Below are 20272 nucleotides of genomic sequence, written 5' to 3'. Positions count from 1 at the left end.
GACTTTGAACACTTCCAATGATGAGACATCCACAACTTCTCTGAACAACCTGTTCCAGTGTCTCACCGTCCTCATCATAAAAAATTTCTTCCTTATATCCAATCTAAATCTACCCTTTTTCAGTTTAATCTAAATTAGTTTAAAATATCTAAAGGAGTTGCTGCAGCCATCTTAGAAAGGGCACTTGCAGTTTGGAACACAAGTAGCCATGACACTGAAAAGTACTGAAAAGAATGCAATTAACTTTTCTGTAGCACCAAGAAAGAAACAAGCAAACCTTACAGATTATTTATCAGATAAAAAGCTATCAGAATTTCAGATATAAGTCCCAAACAGCAGCACAATCTCACTCAGTAGCCTTCTGAGGCTATGTTTTTTTTAGTTCCTTAAGATTTTAAGCTTTTTGATGTAGGTGTTTATTCAGTCCTTTGGAATTTTTCAGTCAGCCCAGCTCTAGTTTCAAAATGCAGTTTGAAGGACTTTGGTATTTCTTTATTATTCTCCTAAGTACAAATATGCAAATCCTTTACCCATTATTTTGCCATTATGATATGAATGTTAATATACTATTGAAAACAGAGGCAAGAAATTCATGCAAGCTTCCAGCAGTATTTAGAACTTATGTAGCTGTAGAACTTCTTCTTCTTCTATTCCTGTCCTTATTATGGCACATATCTGTAAGAATACAGGGACTCATGACTTCCTTAAATTGGAAATTTAAAATTCACTATATTGAAATGTCATTTAACCAAACAGAGGTTTTTGTATAGAGAAAAATTTGCTTTTTTTTTTTCCCCAGAAACTTTCTCTACAGCAATGAAGTCTCACTACTAATTGCTGACCTTTCTATATGTCTATTCTATGTGAAGTAATTAATCAATCTCACAGTTACATTTAGGGATTGCATTTCTACCACTAAATTCAATAATATTTTTTGCCAGTGGCTTTACTGGTATTGGCTTAACATGATAGGCCTTTTTACTTCTTTTTTTTCCATTGACTTTACATGGTAGGCATTTTCCCAGTGATGAAAGGAGAAACAAATAACTCTGCAAATACTGGAAGCAGACACTGCTTACACACAGTCTGCTCATATGGAGGTCCATGGGGTGAATGCTTAGAGAATGAGGTATAAATATAACACAAAATAAAAAAAAGTAATGAGCTCTAATTGCATTACTGTTAAGATGTAGAAGTGCCAGACTATGACAGATAGCTTTGCTGGGATAATTTGCCAAAAGCAATAGAAGGAACACTCAGAAAATAGTTTGTTCTTAAAAAAAAAAAATGAATAATTGAACAGTTTCTCAGCCAAAATGAAACTGATTTCTAAAACTTCTAAGCTATTGTTATATAACAACCGAGAAGGTTAAAATCACATAGCATGATTCATCATGATAATCGCTAATATTATAGCTGAGCTATTTAAGAACAGAAATGCCACGTGAGAGAGAAAGGAAAAATAACCATACATTATGCATTGTTCTCCCCGTCACACACATACACATTTCCTTTGCATCAGTTCCTACACAGCTACTATTTGTAAAAACTATACATGGGAGAGCTGGCACTTATTCATGAAAAAAGATCATTTTGTGATTCACTTAACTGTCCAATATCTCGGCCACATTGTGGCCATGATGGGTAATTTTAATGAAAGATGAGATAGTGTTTTCTCACTGATTCAGGTTTCACAAGTGCGAAGGTCAGTTCCTCAGGGTAGCAATGCAGGGACATTAATCATCCTTCATACTGAATAGTGGCCTTATTCTCATATGAAAACCTGCAGTTCTGTGGACTCTACGACTTGAAGGCTAGCAGAAAGTCAAGACAGAAAAAAGCTGGCTTAATCCCAGTGCTTCATGTATTAATATATTTCCCAAAAGGCAGCAAGATGAAAAACAAAGGGAAAAAGTCCACACAATGGGGGTTCTTATCATCAAAATTCAAGTGATACCAACATACCAGCTTTTCTCTATGAAAGAGAGAAATTAGAGCTGAACAACTTCTCATTAATTAATAATAGTGTTGCTATCGTCATAAGGATCTAAGAATGTAAGAGAAGATTTGTAAAAAGCAGTAATATTTTTATTAATTTTGTCTCTTTGAAATAGTCTTTCAATGTTTCCCCAAATTCTTTTCTTCATAGTAGAATACTCTGCTTTCCTATTCCTTTCCTAAGCTGTTCTCAGGAACATTTATATGCATGTGATAATGTATTTTGAAATGAAGTCCAACATATGTGAATAACCAGGAAGACAAAGTGCCTCTGTCAGAAGAAGGCACATATCTGCTTTGCCATGCCAAAAAAATGCATGAACATTGAAATAATGGGCAGTAGCAAAACCAGGTTCTGTGCTCTCTTAAATGCAGTAATTACAATCAATAGCCAGAATCTGCTCAAAGGGAACATAGAAAAAAATTCTCTTTTTACCCTCCTTATCATTTCTGTAGCATTACAATGTACATCTTCATCTTGCCTCCCATAACAGAATTTTTCAGTGTGATCAAAAGTCTGGATGATTATACACCTACAATTTCCTCCTACTGGAAAATCCAGATGAGGATTTTAGCTGGTAACTAATGCAGAAAGAACTTCTAATGTATATTTACAGGCTCTATTACTCAACCCCCAAATTCCCAAATTCCCAAAAAGGCTTTACAGCACTAGAATGTGTTCTTCTTTGTAATTAGTCTTTATAAATGTTTATAAAAATATTTAGTAACACTTCTTTATGAAAAAAACTTTCAAAAAATTATTACCTCTGAACTCATTTAATTTTAAACTGTAGGGTAAAGATTCTTTGCTTTCGCTGGAGAGAAAAATGTAGAAATGTAGTTGTCCATGACAAAGTCATTGCAGTTGTTCATGAAGGAATGTAATGAAAAATTAATTGGTAAGCGCACCAACAAAATCAAACTTATGTGACTAGTACATTTATTGTAAACCTCAAACATAACCATAATTAAATTATAAAACATGAATCACATTGCTCAATTTGGCTTGTTTTCTTCCTGCACAAATGAAAAACTTAAACATTGTATTTTGGGCTGAATAAAATGTTTGACTTGCAAAAAATTACTTAGCTAGAAATATTTAGGCAATAGTGCACAGAAAAGTCTCTCTACTCAGTGCTTGAAATAAAAGGCAGAAAAAAATGAGCTAATATCTCAAAACTGCCAGACTGTTATAACATGAACAAAATCAAACAAGTTTAGATAGATATTAATGAAAGTGTAGTTGCAAAAGCATTATGTATGTAAAACAGAAACATATTTCATATATATTATTTAATATAAAAATTATAATATTTATGTGTATATGTATTTCTATATATCTTACTATTCCTTCTAAGTTATCAGGGTAAACAATCATGAATTTGTAATGGGCTCCATGTTTATAGCAGAAGCCCTGAAAGTAGAAGCACAGGACGATACCAGAGGCCCCACAGATACGAACACAGATGGCTTTAGAGGTTTTAGGGCATAACAAAAGTAATTCTTATAACAAGGGGATATCCATGGCTCAGCTGTGCTAATGAAGCCTTTAGTTATGTATTAGAAAGCTGTACCCTTACAGAAGTCGAAAGAAAAAGGACCTTGTATTGGTGGAAAGCATACTATTGTCCAGGGGTCACATAATTTGATTTTATTTAGAATTGTGCAACAACATAAGCTGTTGCTTAAAGCTACCCATAACTAATAGCATAGGCCAAGCTGTCTTTAGACATATAAATCTGCAACAAAATCTATTAGTTGGGCAAGCACCTTTATTCAAAACCGGATATGCACTGGTATCACATACACATGTGATGATACACAGCTTATCATTAAAAAAAGGAAACATACCTACATTGTTTGGATCCAGTCTAGCGGTCTGTTGCTTGTGTTTGGTATGGTATCCTGCTCATGTTGTGTGGTCGTAATTTTGACACAAAAAGGCAAAAAGAATAGCTGCACAATTATGACAAGTCAAATTCCACTTATGCTGAGAAACAGGAGAGTTGAACCAAAATCACATTTATTCAGTGTGAGCACCTTATGACTGCATATTAGAGTCATTACTTTTCTTAGCTTACTTCTGAAACCTAATAAATATTTTAAGCACTATATACATTTTTATATTGTGGAATGATACCTACTTTGGAGAAGGATGATTTGCAAACCCCTCTGGGGTTATCCAATAAATATCCCTTGTGTCTTCAGCCATTTTTATTGAGCATTCAAAGTCTATTGAATCAAGTGCATTAGGTTCTATTAATCTTTAAAATTTGTGATGTAACTGCTCATTTCTTTGGCTTTTGAGAGAAATGACATGAAACAAAAGGGTAGCAAATAACTAATTTTGCAATGTGCTAATTTTTTCAATGTTGCTTTTATAGTTATGTCATTTTTGTTTAAGCTGAAATTATTTGGCAAATTCAGCTTAACTCTATGAATAGTTTCACCTCTACTTCAAAAGTTTATTGTTATAGTGAATAATATGCTGCAAATTGTTTTAAACCCAACAGTTTACCTAAATTCAAATCCTGGATCACATCATTAGTGATATGGTCCAGAATGAAAACTGTATAAAAGGATCATGGCATTCTATATCTAAGCTCCAGATCCCTATTCACTACCCATTCCTTTTATTAGGCTTTGGTCTTTTTCCTAAAATATTTTTTTGAATGTGTCAAACATTAATGAGCAAACAGAATTTCAGAATTTCAGTGACATTTAGTTTCATGTAGAGAGCTTGCTTGGGATATGTGTATTAGTCTGAATAATTAACAACTTTGTAAAGAGAGGCAAGAACAGTGATTTTAATGTATCTAAACTGAAAACATTATTCTCTGAGTTAAACAAGGAAAAGAAACAATAGCACCCAGACACCAAATAACACAGTTACAGATATTAAAGTTGCCAGAGACGTAGCCAAAGAAAATTATTAATGAATAACAGCTCTGCAGTTAGTTCATTCAGCTCATAGGAACAGCTTCGTACGAAATATTTGTTAATAGCTTTGTATAATAGGAGTTGAAATAATGAAGTCTTTCCCAGGTACTACAAAGGAAGAAAAAAATCTAAATATACCAAATCAGAAAGCAAAAGTCCTGTGTCTCAGATTTCCCTGGTCTAACCATTAGACTGTAATGCTTTAGTTAATCATAATGAAAATTTTTATGTGTGTGTATATATATATATATCTATATGCTTCACCCAGGAAAGTCCATTGCAACATTATCCACACAAATTAAGTACTTGTATTGCCCAGGGATGTACTGTAATGTAATACAGATAATGATAAAAATAAAATTATACATAATTATCTCATTCATCTATTTCCAAGAAGAAAGAACACTAGATAAAACAAAATAAAACTTACATGAAACATGCTAGAAGTCATCAATGCAACAAGAGAAAACTCTTGGCATGAGGAAGGCTAATGAGATTATACTGTGCCTCTAGTGAATTGTGTATGACCAGAATGTAGGAAACAAAATTAGTCCTTCCTATTACTAAGTTTCCTGTCACAGCTAAGAGTCATTTAAAAGACATAAACAAAAGCTATGTTACAGCTTATGATATGATTATTCATAAGCAGAAAAACAGATATATTTCAGATACGCACTATCTATTATACTGCTTTACATGGATGATCTTATATGCCGTGGAAGAAAGAGAGGAGCGGTTCTAGTGTTGTTAATTTCATGGGTGATCATATGTTAGTCCCTAAGATTCATAACTCCACAAAAATACCCTTTGACTAAAAGGAATTTTCATAGGAATATGAGCTTTAATGAAGCAACAATAATTTACAGAGAAGAAATGAATCTTGAAAAACTTCAGTATTCCCAGCTGACTAATTTTGGAGGACTTGACATTAAGCTCTTATTACATATTAGGTTTCGCGATATGGACATTTGCCAGTTGAGATCAAGGGAGAGATGTCATCAGTGTATATTTAAAGGAAAATTATCTCATGAAATGCTTCGCTTCAACACTCTCTCTAACCTCTGGAAATCCCAAAAGAGCTCTTGTCCATTGGTGTAGATCAGACCATCAGCATTCAGATCTAACTTAGAAATCTAAGAATATGGTTGGTATTTTTAAACTGGTACAGAATACCCAAACAAAATTCTGACATTATTTTGTTTTCTTTCAGATTTACTATTAAGACTCAGTTCCTGAAAGATATTTAATGACACAGATCTCTTAGAATTATGTTGCATTTTTGCAATAAGCCAATAAGTCAGGTTTTAATAAACAGCCTATGATAATGACTGTCAAGAACTTCTCCTTTATACCTTTCCACTGTTCTTGTCTTGGTGTTTTCTTCCATTCCAGGTAAACCTGAAATTCAGTTCCTTTTCTCCAAAAGCCTGGTACAGGAGATAGTGTTGACACAGCTGGTTCAAATTCATCCTTGGAGATTTTCAAGACCAGACTGGATAAATCCCTGAGTAGCCTCACAGTCCACCATGTTTTGAGCAAGATGTTGGACTAGAGACCTCTCAAGGTCCCTTCCAAATTGAATTGTCCTGCGATCCTGTGAAACAAATGGTACAATGAAGCTCTGTGCAAATATCTTAGATTTAACGTGAGCATAGGTGTACCAGTACTGAAGGTTGGGGCATATTAGCTTGGATAAATCACCACCCTGTAATTACCAACAGCCATTAACTCCTTGTTTGGCCCCTAGAATACACATTCAATCTGCCTACCTCTAGTACTTCATTTGTTGTCCAGGAGACAGGTCTAGTCTGCTAGTTTGAATGTTTCTGCACTGCTAGGGAGATATCCATTTATTTCTCACTCCAGTAAGCTGGTATAGTGCTGTGTTTTGGATTTAGTATGAGAACAATGTTGATAACACACTGATGTTTTAGTTGTTGCTAAGTAGTGCTTACACTAGCCAAGGACTTTTCAGCTTCTCGTGCCCTGCCAGCGAGAAGCTGGGAGGGGGCACAGCCAGGACAGCTGACCCAAACTGGCCAAAGGGCTATTCCATACCATATGATGTCATGCTCAGCTTATAAACTGGGGGGAGTTGGCCAGGGGGCGGTGACTGCTGCTCGGGGACTGGCTGGGCATCGGTCAGCGAGTGGTGAGCAATTGCATTGTGCATCACTTGCTTTGTTTTTTTTCTGTCCTATTAAACTGTCTTTATCTCAACCCACGAATTTTACTTTTTTTTTTCCGATTCTCTCCCCATCCCCCTGGGCGAGGGGGGAAGTGAGCGAACGGCTGTGTGGTGTTTAGCTGCCTGCCAGGTTAAACCAAAACCGAAAATTATTCTATTTCAGTTGAAGTAATAGATAACAGTTTTCACAGTGCATAGAAGTGTTCTTTTCATACCATGACTGGAATAGCTATGTATAATTTTCACCTGTGAATACTTGCTATATGAATTAAAAAAAAAAGATTTTGTGAACAGTGTATGAAGTTAACTTATACATTATTCTTTCCATTTTTTCCCCACTCATGAACAAAAATATCAAGATAGACGAACTTCAAAAGACACATTTCAACCATCAGAATAAGCACTTTGTTAAATTCTGCTTTGGAAATATATAAAGGATTACGTGATGCTCAATATTGGCAGCTGAACTGCAACTAAAGAACACTGACTGGGAAATTTGGAAAAATATTCAAAGAATTATTTTGTGCAACTTACTGAATATAAATATAGAAAGCTCAATATTAAAATCTGAAGTATATTGAAGGCGTGGGACTTTGTATGTATGTAAATGTAAACACAAATTTTTAAACCTTGTGTCTATATTATTAGCATCAGCTTTAAACCATTAGTAATTTCAATACTCTGGAAGTATAAAAATTGTTTTTAAACCATTCTTAAATTATTGGGTCCAATGCTACTATCTTCACTGCAGTTGAGAACAGAGTTAAAAGCCAGGTGCTATTAAAACAATGAAGAACAATGTTTTACATATCTTTTCAATAGTCTGGATAAATGACAGACTGAACTGTAGCTTGATCACTTAAGTTATCACCCAAGATATTAAATCTTTTATTCACATTTGAAAAGAAATGGTTAAATAGAACAAAATTGTTAAAAACAACAAAAAAATTAAAAAAAAAACCCAAACACTTCACTGTACTTTACCATGTATTTCTGACTATGGGGAGACTTTGAACAGAAGACAAAGATATGGAAATATGTCATGTTTAAAGCTAAAATGAAAGAGAGCTGCATGAATCTGGTGTAGTGATAGACTGTAGAGATGTGAAATGCAAAATGGCTCTCCAAAATGAAACTCCATGACTCACAGTACGCTAATTACAATAATTTTTGCTGAAGGGTAGCCTTGCTGTTTGTTGAGGTGTGACAGGGAAGCAAGGGGAGAGGCATTCAAATGAAATTAAATTGCAGTTCTTTGAAATAGCACAATCTATTGGCCTTAGGTCCAGGCAACCAGCTAAGCTGAGAAGGATAACAAGAAACCTGTGTCCAAATAGGGAGTGGGGGGAGCGCTTGGGAGGATCAGGTGTACAAACTAGCACTTATTTCTCCTCCCTCTGCCTGAGTCCAAAGGTGCTGCTAGCTCTTCATACCCTGACTTGCCCTTAGTCCTCTAGCAGAACTGCCAGTCCCTGGCATCCCTTTGATAAATAGAAAGCAGCTGGTGTCCCAAGGATGGTTATTAATCTCCTCACAAGATGAAAGTAAATGGAGGAGCTGAGCAATGCTTTGTAATTATGGAATCATGCACGCCCTTCCTGAGGATAAAAGAAGTTTCAACTGTTCCTACTTTGAAGATGGATTAGTTTTAATTGATACATCATCACTCTAAAATTAATAAACCTGTTGTAGCAGAAGTTTAGTCAAACCTGCTTGTTTAGGAACACTTGGAAACATGAATCTGACTACTTTCTGCTAGGCTGTATTAGTAGATTGATAGACTGGATAGTGGAAAACAGTTTTGGGATGTTGGTTACACTAACTGTAGTGCTTTTTTTTTTTCTTTTTTTTTTTTCTGCTTTTTTCTCTTGCCCTATGATTTTCATTTCCGGAAGTAGGAGAAATGAGTGTTTTGGTCCTAACGTTTTCTGTTCAACACTGATCATGCTCTGCTTACTTTTCGGATGATCCATTGAAATGTATTTGAGGGATTAATATAAAATGCCTTTTACTAGTCTGAATTTACTGTTATAGAGAAGATTTAATATGTATGGAAAAGCTCACTGTTTCTATTTCTACTATTTAATTCTGCATTCTAGCTCAAAACACGAACAGTTAAGTGCACACCATGCTTCGAGTATGGGTTTGAGCAATCTTTCTGTAGAGCACTGCTTTGAATCAGATATATATTGGTAGTAATACTAGAACACGTTTCATGAGCTAAAACCTGTGGAGAAGTGTTCATTCAAAATAATTGTTCAGTGAAAAACATCCTTATTAAAACCAAAATTATTCATAAGAACTTTCATATTTTTTTAAAAGGTTTTCATTTTCATCAGAACCAATACAAGGAGTATAAACAAAACTCAGAAATAAATTTTATTTTCCTAAAAGCTCTATAATACTTCATTAATTGTAAAAATCATAGATATGAGGACTACTTTACAAAATATATGACTGTATTGAATGCAATAATAGTTTTATTACAAAAAAAAGAAAAAAATTCTGATTGGCTTCAAGGGGCAAGTACTTCAACCATTAGTTTGATTGGCAACAAATTATAATGCTAGTATAGCAAGAGAACTCCTTAGAAGCTCTGACAAAAATATGCCATTTCAGTAGGGAATTTTTCTTAGAGTTGGCCAGGAGTTAGACAGACATAGAAATATTTTATTAAATATAAATCCCAGTGGTTAGAACACCATGTTAAGTATTTAAAGCCAAATCCATTTACTTTAGTTCAGAGTAAGGATTGAAATTAAGTTGTCATGAATGAAATTCAAGTATTTTACCCACTCAGCTACTGTCTTAATGTAAAATGGCAGAGATTTGAACTTTTATAATTTTGGAATATGGGTTTTATTTCCTGTGTTTGTACTGGCTGTATTCACATAAGTTAATTAACAACATTTTGTCTTTACTTTTTCTAGCATTCAGAAACTGTATAGGTTTTACCATAGTCTCAGATTTTGCTAAACTGAAGCAAACATCTCTCTCTCTCTCTCTCTTTTCTAATTTACAACTGGTAATTTTGGTACAAGTGGTCTCTGTTATATCTGTACTGATAGAAGCTAATTTCAAAGTGCTTATCACATTCTAAAAGCAGTAGGAACAATTTTAAGCTAGCTATGTTGTTAAAGCAGTCCTATTACAGTTTTGTACTTTTAAGGATATGCTGAATGCATTATAATAAAAAATGTAAGATCATACCTGTAGGTGATACAGTTCACCATTTATGGACACTAGAAGAAAGAGAAGAATAATGAGATCCAACTACAAGCTAACAGAAAAGGCATTCATTTTACCTGACTGTATAATAATATAGCATTTTTTTTAATCACATACTTAATATTATGATCTCTTTCCAAGAGATTCAAGTGGATCCTGAGATGATAGATTGACAAATCAAATTGGGGAAGAGATAGCTCATGAAAATTTTTGCCACTTCCAAGATTTTTGTGTTTTGTGATGGGAATAAACTCAAAGCTTTCCGAATTTGGAAGAAAATAAAGAGAATAACATCACAGCTACAATCACATGTAACAACTAGATAATAAACCAGTTATTTAAGCACTAGCAAGTTGAACTTCTGTTTCTTATATCCCTGTTTTATATATCCTGCTAATTAAAAATATTGTAACTGGAGTAACATAGATCAAATTATTGTGGGCCACAAGGTCTATTCTAGCAGTTGCCTGTTTGCAGTGATCACTTTTTCCCCAGGCCTATACATGACACGAAAGGAGAAGGGAGGGAGATTGTTTGTACTTATTCAGCTCAATTGCTCTGGTGTGGCAGAAATGGTTTTACGTTCCAAATTATCTAGGGATGCCCAATATTAGAAACCATATAGACATTGAAATGAAACATTTCAGGTGTGATTCAGTACAGAGAGGCCTTTATTCCTATATTCTTAATGAAATGAGAAGCAGCTGATACCTTAATTGTCAGAGTTTAGAGCAAAGGAACTTTTGGACAAAGGTACTTGACACAGCCTCATCTACTGTCTTCTGCAAGTTATAAAGGGATTAGTCCATAGTTCCCAGATTTTGTGCCTGGTGTGTCTGATATATGGACAGTAGTGCAGAGCTGACCTGTACATCTGTCTGGCAGATATTTCACAGGCAATGATCTCATCCTTAGTATATAAATATAGACTAGCAGTAGTAATAATACCAATAAGGAAAGACTATCACTATGATATTGAAACACTATGTGTGATTTAATGAAAGCACAACTACTTCAAGAAGGATTTTTAGCATCCTTTTTATTTTACATCTCTTGCTTATTGCTTATTGAAAGAGATTTTCTGTTTTCATAAAGTATCCTTCCATCATTTTCTGCCCCTCAATTTATCTCCCCAAGAAGTCTTTCTAAAGGTTTTTCCAATGGGAGTTATGTGAGACCCTTTATTACACTGTACGAGCTAAGTTATTTTTCCTTAGAAACATGTTAGTTTACTCTTTATTCCTCTATGACTCTTTCTTTCATTTTGTTATACTCAAAGCAAACTATAGAACTTAAATATTTTAAGTGTTGCTAAATCAAGGCAAGCACCCACATCCAAGATCAATAATGTTACAAGGTGACAGTAAATGTAAAACACTCAAAGCCTTGTAAATATTTTAAATCTGTTTCTGAGGATTTGCAAACAGTTGATGCAAATGCTGGAAGTACCGAAAGAGAATTGGGGCTGTCATCATTAAATAACAAGACTGCAGTCTTTGTGAAACTGCTGAAATAGTTCTGAGTGTCTCAGATATGAATTTCTCTGTGTTCTCTTTCTTTTGGAACATCAGGTTCTTGATATATGAGTAAAGCAAAAAGGAACTGTACGTCTTGTGCTTAGAGAAAACAAAGGAGTAAGGGAAAGCAATGATAGTACTGAAGGAAAACTTGAGAGATGGTAATATAGAAAAAAGCATTCTTACTAAAGGCTGACTGAAGATGTCTTACAACAGATGAAATGACCCCTATGCTAAGAAAAAGCATGCTGAGATTAGATAAGAGAAGGGAAAAAACCTTCTTAAGCAGGAGAAGGAGAAGTTCAGCAAGAGTATTTCCAGGAAGAGACATCAGCAGTGGGGATGCTCACAAAGATAAAATGTTGAAGGGAACAACGCAGAGAAAACTAGGTGAAATTCTACTGTTCCCAAACAGTAAAACAGTAGTAAAGAAATCCTCAAGAAGTAGGGGAAGACAATTTCTGTCCAAGGGATCAGCATGAATGTACAGACCAGACTACTACTAGCTTTGCAAAAATGGAGATACTTTCCTGATTGACCCATATCATCTTAGATCCAATAACCATGACCTTCATTGCTTTCATAAGATAACCCTCTGCATTCTTATAGAATGAAATACAAGACAAAAGCGAACATCTTACAGCAAGTATAAAGTCCCGAATTTTGTTTTTTCCCCCCCTTTGTTTGCCTTGCTTACTGTACCTAAAGGCTTCATGCTAATTTTGTCAACCTCGAGAAATTATTCACCTAAAATTGTAGCTCTAGGTACACCCCTAGGCATGTTTCTGTGCTATTTCCTTTCAGTCAAGTACTCTAATTTTGAGACTTTCACAGTTGATATTGGTTTGGTACAGAAAGTACAGAAGAATTTTGTAACCATAGGAACTGCGTTAAAGAAAAAACATCTGTCTTAACAAAAAAAAAAATCTTTTTTAGTTCTGGTTATGTAGAAAGAAAAATTTTCATATATATTCATCTCTGCTTTTTGTCTTCCAATGAAGTGGAAACAGAGGGGAGGAGCAGCAGCACAGGGAAAAATGCAGACACTTTAAAGTTAATTTCAGCCTATCTAGAATACTGAAGTACCAGAAGTCAATCCTGATCTGCTCTGATTTGTAAACTGAACATTTTAAGACACACTCAAGGACTTCGATGTGATTTGAATCTTTATTGTCTTTGTTGTCTTTGCAATGTCACCCTCCCAAAACTGTTGATTTTTTTTTTTCCTTTATAATACATGATAAAGAAGTCTTTTTTTTTTTTTTTTAAAGCTCCTGTTTGAAGTAATGGTAAGATTCTGTGTTATTTCACTTGAAACTCAATACTCTACTGTGTATGTGCCAGTTGAATTACACAACAAAAGCAAAGGTACTCCTTTTCCTTGAAATCATATTTCCACTATTAAGCTGACCTTTAAATGTACCATTTTGTTAGGCAAACATCATTATATGAAATTAGTCACAGCTTTCTTGTTTTGTGCAAGCAAATCTTGATTACTCACCTTTCTGTAAAGCTGCGACTCAGTTTAATAATTCATGCTTCTCTGCTTATCAGCTTTAGAAAACAAAACGGTGCATTCTGCTATAAATCATACCCATTGCTGCATTTCATTTTAATGCATGGCAGCAAATCACTAACAAAATTGCTGCAATCTGTTATTTACAGATATGTTGCAAGACACAGGTGGCAACCTACTTTTCGTGTTGTAAGAGAGAACAAGACCTCCTTCACAATTTGAGTAATGTTCTAGAAATTATAGTGATGGTAGGATAGAATTCGTTTATTCTCACTCACTGTAAACTTTGATTCTGTTATAATGACTCATACATTTTTTTCTTAGAAATTCTCAGATGGGACCTTACTCAATTTATATCTGAGCTAGAATGAAGGAATACTACAATAAAACAGTAAGAAAAATGGCTTTGTAAAAAGTATGTAATTCCATATTTTTCTCATTTGCTGACTTATTCTACATAGCCAATTTCCTCTGCTTACAAATGAAATAAGGAATTTCTTTTTTATTAGTAGTACAAGTGCTGTAGAGTAATACAAGCACACATAGGAAATCAATAGCAGACTTTTATTCCCGATTTTATTAATAGTGAAAGAATCTGAATACAATCAAAACCACTCATTCCTACTATACTGCTCAATCCCATTTGTCTGAATTGCATGGGGACCAGCAACATTTGCCATAGATCTGTGATTAATTATAAGTAGAAGCGATTTGAGACTGAACTGGGAGACAATATATTGAAGGCATTTCAGCAATTCCTCACTTGAATCAGAGCTGTTTAACTAATATGAAGGTATACTTATTATATGGAAGTAGAATTGTTGGAAACTCTTTTGAAGAATACTCCAGGTAAAATATCTAGAGTTGGTGAAAGAGCGAAGACATCACTGTATGAATAATTCATAACATAACAATAACATGTAACAAATTATTTGATTTCTTTAAAATACTGACTGTTTTAACCAAATTGATGGAATACTAGCTGTCTTCAGCAGCCTTCATTATTTTTATGAATCATATGAATTCATAGCAATAGGAATTTGATCCAACCCAGAACTCCATCAGAATTTTCCTGTAATAAAATATTTTTTTCTAAAAGACTGAGACAAAGACTTTTCTTTTTAAAATGGTTGCAGTCCACATAGGAACCTCATTAACTGTTAAAAGTAGTGCTTATGGTAAAATCAAGGGTGAAAATGTAAAGTGAATATGAAATAAACATTTCCTGAATGACATCTATTAAATAACAAAACAATCTCACTAGGGAAGTGCCATGGGTTGTTTCACTTGGCACATTTTAAGTGGCTTGGAAAAAATACTGTAATATTTTCTTGCATTAAAAGAAAGCACTAAGTATTTTACACTGTTATTTTCATCTCCAATTTCTGTTTTTGTACTGTTCTATTTTATTAATTTCATTTACTGTGGTTGATCTGTATAGAGAACTGTGTGCGATCCATTTACAAGGTACTTCTGCAACAGAAACCTGCATAGCAGCACTCAAATACATTTTGAAGCAAGAGAGAAAAAATAGCTTTCATCCTCTTTCTCTTCTTTAAATAAGAACTTCCATGGAGAAAAATTGAAACAGAATTAATCAAACCAGAGGAACCTCCCTCGCACAAGAAAGCCAAGAGCATGTTGTCTTTGTGATGCAGCGAGAGGGTACTGCCACAAAAAGCATTCTCTGCTCTGACTGAGGCTCCTGATGCTGCCTCTTCTGATGCCAAACCGGCTGCTATCACCACATCATCTGCTGTTGGTGCTGTTTCCTGCTTTTGTATGAAGGGCCAAGGGAACACATTCTAGATTATCTTGTGCCAAGAGAAGGAATAAAGCAATTTGGGAAACCAAACGATGTAACTACTAGTGCAGAAGACCAATAAACCCTGCCAATTACTCTTTGGCACCAAGGTCTGAGAAGAGAAATCAAAAAAAACCCATAAAGGCATAAATTTGGAACAAGTTTGGAACTTGATGAGAGCCATGGGAAAATGTCAAATGTATCACACCAGAGACTTTGAGCAGGATTACAGACAGAACTTTAGTACAAACGGAAAATAAGTATTTAGTTGTAATTGCCACTGTTAAAATGACTAATAAAGGTAAAAGGAAAAGAAATTACAAAGCAGAATATATTCAGTAGTATAATTTTTAAAATCCTTTAGACATTTAGAGCCAATGAAAGGTGTGATGATTTGTTCAGACATTCAAGAGTTTATTCACTAACTCAACACCTATTAAATGACAGCACTGCAAACTGCAGCCCCAAACAAAACCATATGGAGTACTCCAAGTCCTCCTTGGATCTGGAGGAATCTACTAGGGATGTCAAGAAAATAGGTCAGCCATTTACAAGAAAAGCCAAGCTGCCATCTGGGCCTGCCAAAAGTAGAGCCCAATTAGTGAAATCTGGTGTTCTACTGGGGTGTAGGCACCAAACTATGAAAACATCACATTCATTTCATGCAGGTCACAAAACAACAGTCTGGTAATAAAGTAGCTACATATTTGAGTTAAACTCATTACTGTCATATGAAGTATTTATCCCATTGTTTAATCTCTAAAGTGTCTTGTTCCTTAAGCTTCTTTCCATTAACACTTAGTTGTAAATATGAATGAATGAGTACCATGCATTCTTACTATTTATTAATATATATAAAATTGAATCATACCAGCGATGATATTTGCCCAAAGCATTTTATGTACAGATCTATGTTATGTATTACTTCAACCATTACCATTAAATGGCCACTTCAAGTTGAAATGCAGCTTATACAGCACAGAGTCAAGAATTAGTCAAGAGTTCAGAACTGCAGATGACACAGCATCTTTACCATAGTACTAACTACTGACAATTCAGGTAGAGCTTCTAAAGGAAAAAAAAACCAAACCCACACACAAAAAAATTAAGTTAGCATTTAGTCAGAAGAACAGGTTTCAAATGCCTATCCTGTAAGGAAAAGTGGTGTAGGATCTTTTTATGTCTTATCCCAATATTTGCACTTCCAGGTTTACATTGGCCTTTAGCACCATCCAGAAGCAATCACTCACTAACAAGCCAAAGAAAAGAATGTCATATTCTCAGTCAGTGATATCCAGATGTTGTGACAGAAAGGTGGTGGCTGGAGTTCTCCCACCCAAGTACAGACATGGCTCCATCTCTTTCAGGTTATAGGATGTGGCAGGATTTCAACTGACTGTGATCAATCATAGCAATGTTAAAAATTCCAGCTTCTATAGAAAATACTGGTCAAAACATGCTTATAGAAATTCACCCTGTTAACTATATCTTTATGAAAAACATACTAGCTTGTGACAGAGGAAACAAAGACATCACTTTTACATGTTCCATTAAGACAATATGTTGATTAGTTCCTCAGTCTGTTTCACACAAGCTAATAGCTCCTCTGTAGGAAATTGATGTTTCCAGTGATACAAATACCAGACTTGCCTAGGGACTGAAATGACTTTGACACTTCGATTTCTAGAGGACTTCCTAAGTGTGCTGTGAGAAACTGGTATTGGTATCTCACATTTACTTGTGTTTATCATCCACTTTAGATTTGTGATTCCTTCAGGCTACATGCCAGATGTATATCCTATCGTGGTAACACTTTATGATGATGAAAACTGCTGACATGTCTTGGTTCAGACAACTCTGAATGTCTCTTACAGAACTGCGACAAGTTAGCATTTGGGCTGGTAAAGCAGAAGCAGAGAAGGCAATACACTAACAGTTGCAAATTTTTATGAAAAAAAACTATGCCCCATAATGAATGCTTATGGCAGCCTCAGTTATCAAATTTTACTCATGAAAATTAATTCATAAATAGTATTACTAGTAAATTCAGATAGCAATGCATTTTCTTCAAAGTGAAGAAGAACTCTGATCCACATCAGTCTTACCACAAATGGCAGTCCTTAGTTAGACTCAGGTCTGTTAGATTCTTCTCTTTACAGCCACTAGGTTAATTAAAATTAAAGACTAGCCAATTTAACTAACATGATGGTAAAAAATTATGGAAGTTAATGATTCTATGTTAAATTTTTGAAAAAATGCTACCACTGGTGAAGCAGTGTAAATAGGGATTTCCTTCTTAAATTATGCTTACGCAAGGCAATCTTCTTATGCCTTACTCATGGGTTGATGTTCATAAAAAAATAGATAGTAAGATAAGGGAGGTTTACTGTGTTGCTTACAACGGCCACTTGTTTTTGTGAAGCTTAATATTAGTGTATAAAATATCAAGCTGTGATATTGTAAAATCTGGTTTTACAATAGCGCTGTGTTATGTTTTATGAATTGAGAAGAAATAATTTTTATAGAAAGCAGCAAAACTGCTTATGCCAGTAATGTTCAAACAGTGGGGACAAAAAAATTGAAAAAAGGACACTTCCCAAAAATTCATTATCCTTTCACCATTAGAATTTGTCCAGGAATTTAGTAAAAAAAAAAAAAAAAAATAGTTCAGCAATATTTATTTAAATTAAGATCTGACTCATATCCTTAATTATTAACCATTATTAAATATTCATTCAAGTAAGCTCTTTGCAAGAATAACTTGTCAAGTTTCTCCTTCATGCTAATATGAAACAGTTCCAGAGGCACAACTTCTTTATTACAAAATTTGCATAGCCTAAAGTCTCAACAGTTTTTGAGATTTGGAATTTCAAAAATGTGTTTTAAATCAGTTTAAAATTCTTTTTGGCCAGGTGTCAATAAATACTTGGGACAGTGCTAATTAAGATTTTTTAAAATTAAATATGAATTTAATGCAATTGAACACGATTTTGAAAATAGTATTTATTCATGTTCATGAAAGAACTGGAAGAATTTTTTTATGTCTAAATTTTGCAGTCCATAATAGTACCACTCAAAAGCCATATATGTTCATGAAAGAACTGGAAGAATTTTTTTATGTCTAAATTTTGCAGTCCATAATAGTAACTCAAAAGCCTAAGTCAAAGGGGTTTTCCTACAGCTTTTACTAGAGTCAAAAATATTGAATAAAGACAGTACCACTCAAAAGCCTAAGTCAAAGGGGTTTTCCTACAGCTTTTACTAGAGTCAAAAATATTGATATAAAGACAGAGTAAGATGTGAATGCGGACTTAAGAATCAGATCCCGACCTGCAAAGATAATGTACTTTCACAGAGGTATATCAAAAGTCTATCAAACTTCACCTTTTGTTTATAGTTTTATGCAGATGAGACATAGCATACCTTTTAAGCATTTGAACCCAATGACAGAAACTATATCTTTTTGATCCTCTACTATAGCTTTTGTAAGTTCATACTTTGAATATTCACTACACACTTAGTAGTGTGTGTTTGCTTCTCTTTGTGCTTTCAGCAAGTTTAGGCCTCTTTTGGTCAATGCCTTGGGAATGCTGCCAGCGGAAGAGCAGTGTAAATCTGAGATTTAATAAGACACAAGTGCATGTGTGCATATGTATACATGAACCCATGATAGTATCAGTCATCAGAATGCAGGCTTGAGAGAAAAGGCCTCATTTTCTCAGCATTCACTTCAAAACACAGACTGTATTGTAGAGATCTATTGATAGATGCAACCCTGTTTCAAAGTGTCACTACCCTACTAAAAATCCGAGAAGGTTTTTTTTTTCTTTGTTTGATGTTGATGATGATTATGATGATAGACTCAGTAGTCTGTGAAATGTAATATCCTGGGTTTTTATCTCCTTCTTGTTTGGCCTATCATCTGAAACATTTTCTCCAATACTTTCACAAAGTCAGATGGAAGTCATCACATTCCTTTAACTCGGCACAAAATAAAACACACAGCAGCACAAAGAGTAGCTAAAGACTCAGTTCATGGTAGCAAACGTTATATACTGAAGCACCAGCTGCTGATTTAGACATAAAGTAGTCTATTCAGATGTTAGATTCAGGCCTCTCATGTATAGATGCAATATACATGCAGTGTGGTGTTGGTGTCTGTCTCGTTCGAACACAAGGAGAATCGTGGTAGAATTGCAGGAAGGATTTCAAAATCAAACAGAAATAATGTCTATGCATGTCAAAATATGAATGCACACTTGATTCATGACTACCTTTTTCTTTCCTTTTCTGCTTTTTCTTTTTCCTGATAATTTGTCGTGCTGCAAACTGAGTCAATTGATTCTTTTTTTACAGCAAGTACAGATCTCTACTTTCATTTGAATTTCAATTCAAATAAAATCCTTTAGATGAAGCAAACACTGATAATCAAATCTTAAACCTATTTTATAGGTAAAGCAAAACTTGATTTTAATTCAGAGCTCTGCTATCTTGCCTTCTTTGTAAAGGCTGTTTATTTAAACAAGGTGTAACAAAAACATTGAAAGTCCTTGTATAACATACAACTGAATACCACGTTGGGTGATACTGTTGCCGCTGCTAGAAACCTATGCATTGCTTGAACTGTGTCTTTGACGTGTGCATAATCCTCATGATCCTCAGCCTAAAACCATGCTGGCTGGGAGCTATTTACACCCAAGTAAATCTCTCATTTCATTTTCTATAATCCACCAAATCACTGTCTCCAGCAACCTGAATAATGCTCATCAACTTCTTGAAGAGAAGGTTCTCTTTCATGTTTCAAATTCTTATGTCAGCATTCTTTATACATATATATTTTTTTATATATATATATATAGAGAGAGAGAGAATAGAATTATTTCAGTTGGAAGGTACCTACAACGATCATCTAGCCCAACTGTCTGACCACTTCAGGGCTGACCAAAAATTAAAGCAAATTAAGGGCATTGTCCAAATGCCTCTTAAATGCTAACAGGCATGGGGCATTGACCACCTCTCTAGGAAGCCTGTTTCAGTGTTTGACCACCCTCTTGGTAAAGAAATGCTTCCTAATGTCCAGT

This window comes from Aptenodytes forsteri, unplaced genomic scaffold, assembly GCF_000699145.1.
Source record: "Aptenodytes forsteri isolate BGI_AS27 unplaced genomic scaffold, ASM69914v1 Scaffold146, whole genome shotgun sequence".
NCBI classification, from domain to species: Eukaryota; Metazoa; Chordata; class Aves; order Sphenisciformes; family Spheniscidae; genus Aptenodytes; species Aptenodytes forsteri.
This window is presented reverse-complemented; position numbering follows the sequence as displayed.